Consider the following 12,529-nt stretch of genomic DNA (forward strand, 5'->3'; position numbering starts at 1 on the left):
GGTTATTATGTAAAGCTAAGGAATAGTTTGCAACACTTTTCTGGTCCCTACAAACGAGAGGAATACTTAGAAACAATGTTCTATTTGAATTCTAACAGAGGTAAGAATGGCATTCTTTTCTATTTATGCTACCTGCCTATCGATTTCTGTAATGAACAAAGGGTAATATAAGATGGCGGATTTGTGAAAGAGGAAAACATAAAAAAATTATGAAATATCCTTCGTATAGTCTTCCCCCAAACTTTCTGTCTGCACCCCTCCTGTTTTCTGAATGTTTTCTTAGCATTAGGACTCTGTGCACTATACCTCTGCTAACCAGTGGTAAAGTACTTGTGCTCTCTCTGTGTCTAAAACAGAGTAAAACTAGACTACAACTGATTGGCATAGTTAACTTACTTATACGACCCTAGTATATGGGACTACATGTACGCTGGACCTGTAAAATAAATGCTACTAGTGGGCCTTCAGAAAAAGCTATTGGAGAAACCCTGTGTTCCTCAGAACCTGGATACACAGTCCGTATAATCACAAGTGGTTGTTTTGGAATTATTTTAAATATATTGAAGGATTTGATTGGGAGAACACTCCTTTCAAATGGATATTTACAGAGTTATGTATATTGGCACTTGGTTACGTTCTAATTGACCACACCATAAGTAAGTTAGGGCACTGACATTCCCTGTCTCCCAGTTCAGTACTTATGTATTCCAAGCAAGGATTTCTAAAGAATGTTTCAACTCCTTGTTTAATAGGTGTTACTGGTAATCACCCATTTGGGTCTTCATCATGACACAACCAAAAAACAAGACATCCTGTGTAACAATGAATGCCCAAACGTCAAAGAACCTTGGCATTTTCTATAGGTTCAGGGTATCTTCTTTGAGAAATTCTAGGACCCATATTTGTCCACCAGCTGGGGCACACTATACTTGTGAGGTTTGGTGAGTGTTTGCCTCTTACTGATGAGTCATTTAGTCTTCCATGTTTGAGCACAAACTATGGGTCCTGTTTGCATTTTCTGAATATTCATTGTCACACCGGATGCCTTCTTTTTTGGTTGTGTTTTGACGAATACTCCAATGGATGATTTAACTCTATCAATTTTCAGTTGAAAGAAGTATTTTTTTTTATCTCTGCAGCTTTGTTTGCACTGCACAGGCACTTTATTTTTCACCATTACACTTGTACATTCTGTTTCAAAAGCTTCTTTATGTTAAAAAATGTGTAGCAATGGAAACAACAAGGATTGATGAAATGTAAATAACAATACAAACATGAAATATTGTGCTTGATGGTCTATAGTTATGGTATTAAACACAACTTAACATTGAGGAAGACATACAGCTCTACTAATCAAATCCTTAAATATATTTAAAATAATTCCGAAAGAACCACTTATTATAAAACTGACCAGTAGGCTTGCAGCACTCATTTTATCACACCCTACAGTAGCACTTTAAAAACATGCCCTAGGCCTGCCATTGCAGCCTGTAGGGCAGTTTTAAACTGCAAATTGACCTGACCTTAGAGTTTTATATAGCACAAACTAGACCCGAGTCATCGGGTATCAGAGCGCTTTACATGAGCACCAGCTTTATTACAGATGGAAACATTCATCTTTGTTAGGCACGGGGAGATTAAGTGATTTGCCCAGAAACACAGGATGTTGAGTGTCGTTGCCGAGACTCAAACTTGGTTCCCCAGCCTCAAGGTCGACTGCTTAGCTGTAAGGCTACATCTATATGTCACCCTCAGGGAGGCCCTAAAAAGCCCACAGGGCAAGTTGAATTGTTTTTGATAAGTAGGACATGTGTTTTTAAATTTTACATGTCTTATAGTGAAAAGCTCCTAAATATTTTTTCACTACTGTAGGGCCTATAACTCCCATGGACATACAATGGGCCACCTTATTAATTCTAATACGTCCTAACTTATCATTGGGAGCAGATAGGAATGTTATGTTTGGATTTACATGAATAATGTCTTGCAATTTAAAATCCTCTATAATGGTGGAGTCAGATTTTAAGTCAAAATCCTGAAAATACCACTTTTAGAAAGGTGGCAATTTCCTGCCATAGCCATTTGTTGCCTGCTGCCAGTGCCCTGTGTCACATAACTGTGAATAGCTTAACTCTTGGGCTTTGTATTCCTGGCTGACAGTGAGACAAAGGGGATCAGATGTTGGCAGAATTGGACATCATGCCAAGATGGTCGGAGGCGGAGCTGTTCCATGCCCACTTACATTTCAAAGTGCTGTCTCCAGCACACACACACTAGACTTTTGTTACCCCAGACTTCTTGGAGCCTTGGCAGGGGAAGGGAAGAACCTTCCAGAGCCACATGTAACATGCCACCTTAGAAGATATCCCACTTCAAAGGCTGGCACCATGTATAAAAACTGGACCTTCAGAACACCTCTTCAGTTCACTCCTGGACCTGTGGACAATTTCAGAAAGACTGCCTTGACCCCCAGGGGACTGTCCTATTGCATGAGGCCTGTTCTGAACCCAGGCCTATCATAGTGACTCCAATGGTAGTTGTCTGGCCTCCTGTGTGATCTACGAGGACATAACAAGCTCCAGAGACCTTGAATCATGCACCAAGTGGTACTCCTCAGATCCCGGACCCTTGGAAGTGGTGTTAGAGGTGTTGTTCCTGCTTAAACCTAAAAGTTGGGACTTAGACAAAATGTTCAGCGAAAAGTGGCAGAAAAACTGAGAGAAAACCAGGGCCTAATTGCAGCTCATCCAGCCAAGGTGCATCGCCAGTTGGCCCAACTTTGCAGTAGCTCCCGCTCTGTTCTTCTCCCCAGAAGAAAATCCTGATCTGCGGGATCTCTGAGCAAGGATATCCAGCCCTGAGGAGCACTCTTTAGCTATGACTTACTGTTTCTTCCCGCTGGAGGATTTAGATATCCAAAAAGATGTCTGAATCCAATGGTGAAAACAGGCTCCCCATCAACCATGATGACCTCCTCAGTCTGGAAATACAGCCTCTTGCACTCATAGTTTTTTCCTAACAATGTGAATAGCTTCACCAAGACTGCCTCCATCGCTCACTGGCGATGACGACTCCTCCTCGAACAATCACCTTTTGCCTTGCCCTGCTGATCTCTACCTTCTCCTGGACTTTTCTTCAAAATTTCTTCTAAATCTGATGGTAAGCTGAGAGATGCTGCAATCCACCTTGTGTATCAAACCCACACTCCACTGCGGTTGTCCATAACCGTGATCTTTTATGCACTAGATTTCAGTTAAAACTTTACAAATTCTTAACTCTGGTTCTACTGATTTTATTTTATTTCATTTTTATGTCATTTAATTGTCAGATTTTGCTCTATTTTTCTAAATTGGTGTGGAATTTTCATTTGTTGTGTTTTCATTTTATTACTTTTTATGGGCTGCATAAATGCGTTATCCATTGCCTCTAAGGTAAGCTTGACTGCTTTTGTGCCAAGTTGCCAGAGGGTTAAGCACAGATTGCTTTAGGGACTTTAGTGATTCAACCTGAGAAGGATTGTGGCTGTTGCTTGAGAAGGCATCTTTTCACCCCCCAATCAATAGCCCAATGCCTTAGACTGCTGAAAAAATTTACCAGAAATTGTTGCTGGACTGATTTTTAAGGCCAACCTGAGCCCAGCAACAGTGTAGCTGTCAAAGAGCTTAAGATGTAGGTTTTCACTCTAGTGAAGTTGCAAAAAATAAACAAGTGCGACATTGTTATAATACATTGTGACTTGATTACACAGTGTATTGTTCTACTATGCTGTAAATTAAAAATTTGTGCAATGGATGTTGACCATATGTCCTCTTAGATCTTACAAACATTTTCTAAGGGATTGTCATTGTGCAGGACTTTGACCAATCTTTTTCAGTGTATCTGAATGAGCCTTATTTGCAAGGATCGTACTTTCTGGGGTTGAAAATTGGAGTCTGTTATAAAAAAAAATTTCAACTGCTTGAGCATTAGAACAAGATTGTAATTTAAAAATGTGGGGGTCAACTCCTAGCACCCTTCTCAGGATGACGGAACAATACTGGCAGTAACAGGTGATATATCTGGTGGCTTTCTAAGTAGTCCTGTGTAGTCCTTGGCCTCAGAGTCTACTAGGTCTAAAGCACTACATTAATAAGTCATTTCATGTGTTCCACTGTCTGACAAGCTACAGGTTCTTTACTCTGGCATATTTATCTATTGTATGATTATCCTTAGGTTAGACCAGGGCATTCCTACACTTCTTCCAGTGTAACTAGTAATGGGTGTTCTAGAGATGGTCTACAACATTTGTGCTTTGTCTTAGCGGAAATCCTTGGATATTTTCTGCAGTCTTTGAAAGTATAGGTGAGCCTAGAGATGTTCTATCTAGATGTAAAATTGCCTAGTACATTTCTGTTCATCATCTCACTACTTTTACAGAATATAAAAATAGGGGACTTGTAGATACCCTGAGTCTCTCAAGGAATCAATTCAATCCTGAGTTAGGGACTGGGAATGTAAGAGAGGGAGGATGATATCTTATTTGTTTAATTCACTTTCTTGAACTGAAACTGCTTGCCCAGCTTGGAAGAAAGAGACTATATATAGGAAAATTGGACTTCTGGCTACAATGGCCCAGCCTGGACACACTTAAGCTTAAAGCTTGAAGCAGTGTGACATAAATTCGCTCTGGGATAAGGGAAGATAGTCTAAAGAAGGGGTAGCTATGTACAGTGACAGTGGAGATTCCTTAGCCTGGGTCTAGCCCTGTCCTCTTTACAACAGGACTCTGCTGATTCCCATAATGTATTAGAAGTGTGAAAAAAAGCTGTTTCTATATTTCTTCACAAGCTAGAGCATACCTTTGAATTTGTTATACTCTTCGAATTTACAACGGTGTATGGGCATTATAAAAATATGAAACAATGGAATTCTAATTTATATTATATGCAAACTACCAGGTTACAACATATACATTGTGAAATACTGTCAAGACACATTTGCCTCCGACTGCCAAGTGCAGAGTAGTTAGAATTCCTAATTTTAGAAGAATGGGAGAAGTACAGACTGGATATTCCTGTGTGCTGCTGTTGCACTGATCTGTAGGAAAAGCACCATTATTTGAATATGTACCTTGCCACCATAATAGAAATAAGACCAATAAAAACGCAACATTATAGCACTAACCAGAGTGCATAAAATTATTAATGTACTCATTTACGAAAAATGCTCTTTATTGTTCAATTGTAATGTATTCTTGTAACACATGAGTTTGTGCATTGATATGTTTCTATTTGAGTGTTGATAACGCATCAATCTAAAGCTGATTGTTATAAAATGTGTAAAGAAGCAAATATATTTGTATATGTAAACAATTAATAGCATCATTATATGATGTTATACACTAAAATAATTAATAGTATTTATACATTTTATAGTAAAAGTCAGAGGAATCAATAGTTGTTGTGATGGGAACACCTAAAAAGTTTAAAACAATCTTTTTCACATGAGGATTTTACTTTTTCATCTTGCTCCATCCTTTTTTAACCACCATTGTACAAAATAATAATTATATTTCAATTATTTGTATCTCCCTTGTTTTCAGAGCAGCCCTGTAAGAACTTGGGTTACTTTTTGACTGGGATGTGGGCCTGGTCATTCAGCAACCAAAATCCTTTTCAGGGTAAGGCACACGCAAAGCCAAGTTAACCTGTGCTCAACTCCTGGTAGCTTGGCACAGAGGAGTAAGGCTTAACTTAGAGACAATGTGTAAAGTATTTGAGCAACCCTTCAAACAGTAGAATAGTGGAAACACCATGCAAAAAGATCCCACGCCAAGTTAGAAAAATAGAGCAGAATTTAAAAACAATATAACACCAAAACATCAAAAATCTAATCAGTAGAACCAGAGTTATGAATTTTTTAAGATATAAACTGGAAAATAGCACCTAAAAGCACAAAGGGCCAACTGTGGCTATCTGGTTGTGATGGACTGGCTCAAAGTCAAAAGCTCAGGCTGACTGCGATGGAGCACAGATTGGATACAGTCCCAGATAAGTCCCGGTGAGGTTTTACCTTTTCAAGTTTTGTATCAAGAGTCCTGTGCGCATTGGAGAGGGCTGCGAGGAGCAAGGAGAGCGTCGTAGGAGGCTCTCGTCATGGCGCAAAGAGAAGGCTGGGTGTCGCAGTGGGTAGGTTGTTGGTGGTCCTACACAAGCTGTTGATGCTGCAGGGTGAATAGATGGGCTGGCAGAGCTCCTTACTGGTTTTTGGTGTGTTCAGCACGGTCTCAGTGTGAATGGGCTAGAAAGCTTGATTTACACTTGCTGAGCCACAGCAAGAGTCCAGGACCTGAGGGGCACTCATTGGGGGTCAGGGACTCACTGCAGCTGGGTTCAGGAGCTGGCTGGGGAGCCTTTTATGTCCCTGAGGCTCAGATTAGCAGACCAGCAAACTTTCCCTTGGAGTCACTCTTGGGTGCTGGGTTCAAGGTTAGGTTGCAGGTCCAGTACTTCTTTCCCTGGCAAGAGGGCAGTAGGTAGCAGGTCAACAGAACAGGGCAACAGTTTCTTTAGAGCAGCAGTCCAGCAGAGTGGCAGTCCTTGTAGCAGCACAGTAGTCCTTCCTGGCAGAGTATCCACAGTTCCAGAAGTGTACTGGAGAGTTGGTTCTGAGGTCCAATATTTATAAAATGTTGTGCCTTTGAAGTGCCGGAGAAGCTTCTAGAGGTTTCTCATTGAAGTCCTGACTCAACACTAAAATCAGGGGGAATGCAGCCATTATTGTGGAGGCAGGGCACAGCTTATTCAAGTGTAAGTGGGGCTGTGCCCAGCTTCTCCCTACCATCCTGCCAGGGATGGCCTATCCAGGTGCACCTAAGCTCCCTTTTATGTATGGCTGTCCAGGAGAATTACCTAAAGCTCAACTGTCAGCTACACCCAGTCATGTGACCGAGCTACAGAATACAGGCACTAAATGCCTAAGGGCCATTTTACAAAACTGGTAGACCACAGACTGCCAGACACATGGTGGTGAGCCAGTGTCAGTCTTCTGACTGCCCTATTATGACCTGTGGCACCGCCAAGCATAGTACCAGTTCCCACTGCCACACTTTTCATGGCAGCGTGGCTGCCATGAATAGTGTGACAGTGAGGAAACAAAGGGGGCCATATAGGGCCCCCTTGTGCCTCTGCACCATGGGGTGCATGCAGCGGGCACATTTTGTGACCCCTGTGTGCATGCACCCAGTACCTTCACGGTACAGCATTGCAATTTGAACTATTGCAGACCCCCAAAGCTATAGGAATGGTTTGGAAGGCAGGTAATAGTAATTTTTAATGTACAATTGAACTAATAATTAACTGTTGTTGTGGTCATCTCGCAATTAGTCAGACAGTGCCACCTTGTGGCAGACTGTCACAAACGCCAGTGTTGACAATTAAATGCCGGTGCTGAGCACAGGAAACCACTGGCTAAAATTAAGCACCGGAAAATGTGATTTTGACAAGAAAACCTAGCCATTTGCATGCGTAAATTGAAAGTATGTGCACAAATGACTCTGTGAATCAGGTGCTTTGATATCAGACCTACCTGTTTCCGCTTCTACCACTACTTGTGCTTACCGTTTGAGTAAAAACGTTCCAGTTATATCTTTTAGAGAACAATAGAGATCTAAGGCACTCAAACGCAATGCTAAAAGCCAAAAGGATGTTGCTCACCTATGGAGGCAACCTACACCCGCTTCGATCCAGCTGTGGCGAAAAGGATTTGAATGGTGCGCGCAGCAAGAAAAGCCGATCTATGAGGCACGTGGATGTTCTCATAAACGTGATAAAGTGTGGGGGAAGTGGTGGTCTTATTATGGTCTGTTATCATGAAAGAATTGGTTCTGACAGAGTCATTACTGTAACTCAGAATGCTCAGCTCTTACTAAATGTAATGCGAGTCATTCACGTCAGCCCGACGACGTGGTTGAGGGCAGGCAGCAGCAGCACCAGTCCCCGGCCTAATCAGTTAATGAAGGGAGGCAGTACAGTGTCCCGGCCCACCACGAGTAACGGACAGTAAGGGCTGCCACGGAGGAGCTGACCGGCTGTTGCTGAGGATTCGCCTTTTTAAAACGAACATTTTATCCCTGGGACTGCGAGGACCAGAGCGCTTTGCGCATTCTTCACTAGTTGCACCTGGTTCCTCTTCCCGACCCCTCCCATCTCAGCTACTTTACGCCTCGCGGCCCCCGCTTCGCGGGAGCCGCTCGCAGGCTGTGACTCTTCTCATTCTAATCCTTCATCTGCAGGGGTTGCCACGGAGGAGCTGACCGGCTGTTGCTGAGGATTCGCCTTTTTAAAACGAACATTTTATCCCTGGGACTGCGAGGACCAGAGCGCTTTGCGCATTCTTCACTAGTTGCACCTGGTTCCTCTTCCTGACCCCTCCCTTTCTGTCTATTTTAGTCACGCTTGGTCTCGCGGTAGCGGGACGCGAGCGGGGCGCAGTCCGGGGCGAAGCCTGGGCAAAGGGCAGGCCCTCTTAGGCCCTCAGAGGCCGAGGGAGGCCGGGCTGGGCCCGGTTATTGAGCCGCCACACCGTCACGATTGTACCCGCTCCCTAGGAGATCTGTGCTGCTATGGCCCAGAGTTCTGATAAAGCTAGTGTGGGTAAACCGGGGGGCTTGTCAAACGGGCCCCTGGATAACTATTTTAAGAGGGTCCAGGTGGCTGACGATAGGGAAATTTTAATGGCCGAGCGTGGGACAGAGCGTCGGCACTCTGTTGAAAATCTTAAACAGAGGGCTCTCAAAGATTCTATCCCACAGGTCCCTACCAGTGATAAAGGTAGTCCTAATGGTAATGATGAGTCTTCTTTTCAGGAGAGTGCCTCATTTTTGTTGCAGGATTGCTCCACCACAAATTGTACCCTGCCCGTGCAGAGTAATAGGGATACCCCTTCCCCCAGTTCTATTAGTAAACCTGCTGACCCCAAATCACAGTTCTCCAGCCGCGGTAAAGCGACTAGGAAGAAGCAAAAGATTCTAGAAAGGGGCAAGGTTCATGGCCCTCCACCGAGGAAAATAAGACGCAAGGAGGGGGAGGGCACGATTAAATCTAAGCTTAGTCACTCTGCTTTTGGGAAGCACACAAAGTCAACTGATAGAACTGAATCGGGGCTGGAGGTTGCATCAGGAACTTTGCTTAAAATGTCTTCTTCTTCTCCTTTTGTAGGCCTTGAAATAGCTGCCAACTGTTCTGAGGCTCCCTCTACCTCAGCAGAACCGCCGCAGTTGACATCAACCCCCATCGTACCACAACCCAATCTAGGTGACTTGATTAGATCTCTTATTTCGCCCATTATTGAGAGCTTGAAGAGGGTGGAGCAAAGGTTGGCGAACATCGAATCCGCATTAAGTTCTAAGCTTGATACAGCTAAGGCTCAGGTGTATATGGCCGTCCCACCCACCCCTCTTGCTACACTACCCACCAATAATGTATCCAAAGATAACCCCCTATTCAGTAAAGCCATTCCACAGTCAACCAATCAGACAGCATCTATTCATCACAGGCTAGTGCCACCTACAAATGTTAATAATCTGGTTGGTAAATCGGTTAGTGATCCAATAAGGGGGATTCCTACTGCACCCTCAGGGAATCAGTGGGAAGAGCGGGGAAATGCCAGTCTCAACAGGGTTTTAGTGAATCAGGGGCCTCAGGTAGAGCTACCCCCAGAAGCCGTGCCCTTGGTGGTTGTTCTGACGGGGGTGCCCCCATTGGCAGACAATAAGAGGGAAGGCTTTACCCAGTTGAAAAATAAAATCATGCACTGGCTAAGTATACATAGACCGATTAATAAGTATATTAATGGCGAGATACTCCACGTTAGGCGTCTCTCTTGGCTTGGAGGTAGACGCAAAGATATCGAGGGTGATATAGTTGTGATTAATTTTAGAGATCCGGGTGCAGTTGACCACATACTGAACTGGCCCTCGGGAAATGGCAATAACTGCATTAGCCCCTGTGCTTTGACTTATTTTTATCCCAGATCCCTGGTGTTCCCTCCAACTTATACCAGTGAACAGATATCATCTAATATAAATACCCCCTCAGCATCCATTACTTGTTCCCCAAGGATGGAACCTTGTTCCCCCCAGATCCAATAGAAATACCTATCGGAGATTGGATCACATGAGACCCTTTACCCCCCTAGAGACAGGGAACAGGTTTAATGTGTTTACCGGCATGGATGATTGCGATTGAAGCTTACAGTCCACACTGGGAACTCGGGGTGGTTTAGGTGCTGTAAGTCAAGTGGGTAGCGATCGTGAGGTTCATCGAGAGGCCACCGGTCCCGTTACTAGGAATAGGGTTCTACCGGCCCCCAATAGTTTTGTTATCAGCAGGTCCCCAATAATCACTCACCCTCTGTCCCTGGGTTGTAGAGGTGTTAGTTGTCAACCTTTAACTCCATTAGATCGACTTGAAGCTACTATCGAGTCTATCCCATGTGCGCTGGGTGGTATTAAGGGGGTTATCCCTGCTAAGCTTAATAGAGGCAAGGAGGTCATACATTTGATTTCTTGGAATGTGGCTGGGTTGCTAAAAAAGATGGCTCTTCCTGAATGGAACAACTTTATCGAAAAGTTCGACGTATGTCTGTTCCAGGAAATGTGGAGCCTGTTCCCATTATATAAATCTGGCTATGCAACCTTTTGGCTACCCGCTTACAGCTGTGGGAAGGGTAGACCTGCAGGTGGTTTACACGTTTGGGTAAAAATTGATCTGAATTGGGATGTCTCTACCCATGATTTAGCAAGTAGGGATATTCAACACCTTTCATTTGCTGGCCAAAAGAAGGACAGCAGGATAGACTTATTTAACATCTACTCCAGAGGGTCCCCGGGAGATAAAATCTCATGTACCCTTACGATTTTAGAACAGGCATTGGCTAATTGCCCCCCAACCTCCAAAATCCTCGTGGGTGGGGATTTTAATTGTACATTTGAACCCCTTAGCGGAGATGATCCCCTGGGTATAGAGGAGGAGGACTCTAGCTGGTCTATTCCTGCTTTGACACTAGCTCCGATTAAAAAGTGGTCAGCTAAGGCAATACAGATCAATGCCCTCACTGCGGAATACAACCTAAGAGCTCTAAATGGCAGGTCACTCTCTGACTGGGAGGGAGCAATGACTTTTAATAGGCTTAGCGGCCCTTCCAGAATTGACTATATCTTATTGGATGTCACACTGTGGCGGGATCTAATAGATATGGAGGTGGTCCCTACGCAGGACAGTGATCACAACCCCCTATGTATGAAGATAAGGTGGAGCAATCTAAAAGGAGGTTTGAAGAGTGCCCCCTTGAGGTCAACTAATGAGGTGGTCCCTTATAATGGTAACCGTAGGTTGAAATGGGATAAGGTCCACCTACAGACTGACAATCTGGCAAGGATTAAGGTGTACATAGAAGAGCTGACTGTAGAGCTGGCGGGACTTGATTCGGAAATAGGTAGTGCCCAGGAGCCGCTTTTTACCCTGGTTTACAAAAATGCAATTGAGGAAGTTGGTAAATACTTTTCAATCCAGGGCAAAAGTGATAGATCGAATACCAAATCGCCCAAAACCAGTAATCCCTGGTACTCTGCCCAGTGCAAGGCAAAAAGGAAGGAGTTAACCATTGCCTTGCGCAAAAAGAATCAATCTCTAGTCAGAATAGCCAGGAAGGAATATGTGAAGGAAATGAGGCAAGCTAAAAGGGAGTGGGAGGAACAATACTGGCAGGATCTCAAATGTGCAGCCAATAGGAAGAATGCATCGCTTTTTTGGGATCTGATTAACAAGGCCAGGCAGCGTAGCAAGCCACAATTAGTTAATCATATAACTAGTCAACAATGGTATTCCCATTTTTCTGCTCTGTATGACGGATTGGATGCGACGTGTCCTTCTCTTCCTGTCACAGGCAGCAAGGCCCCTCCCTCACTGATGTTTGAAGAGCCATTTTTGACTTCTGAGGTAGTGCTGGCCATTAGACATTTGACCCCGAAGAAAGCTGCTGGCCCTGACGGAATCCCGGGGGACCTCCTCCTGGAAGAACCTGTAGCTTGGGCTAAACTTATTGCCCTAATAATGAACATAATCTCTAAGGGTCACCCAGTCCCTGATTCGTGGAAGGGAGCAGAGGTGATAACCGTGTATAAAAAAGGTGCCAGAGATGACCCTTCCAATTACAGACCGATCAGTCTGATTGACGTGATCCAGAAAGTGGTTGGCAGGGTCATTATTTTGAGGGTGGGCGCCTGGAGGAGCACGTTCTTTCTCATTTGCAAGCCGGTTTTCGTCAAAAGGTGGGCACGATGGACCAGGTCTTCCGCTTTTTTGCGATCTATTGGAAGTCTGTGACTATCAACAACGGTAGTCTTTACTTGGCCTTCATAGATCTCAGGATGGCGTTCGACTTGGTCCCCCGTGCAAGGCTTTGGGATATTTTAGAGAAGATGGACTTCCCTGGACCACTCTTGGACTTCATAGTGAAGCTCCACGAGGGGAATTATGCGAGGATCAGA

The 12,529-nt window shown here is 44.1% G+C and overlaps 1 protein-coding gene across 1 annotated transcript in view; it reads left to right on the forward strand.

Moving 5' to 3' along the window:
- PLPPR4 (phospholipid phosphatase related 4) overlaps nt 1-12,529 on the forward strand; it is a 248,522-nt gene that overhangs the window by 140,193 nt on the left and 95,800 nt on the right. The gene's annotated exons all lie outside the window — the stretch shown is intronic.

The sequence above is a fragment of the Triturus cristatus genome, chromosome 4_2 (genome assembly GCF_964204655.1).
Source record: "Triturus cristatus chromosome 4_2, aTriCri1.1, whole genome shotgun sequence".
NCBI classification, from domain to species: domain Eukaryota; kingdom Metazoa; phylum Chordata; class Amphibia; order Caudata; family Salamandridae; genus Triturus; species Triturus cristatus.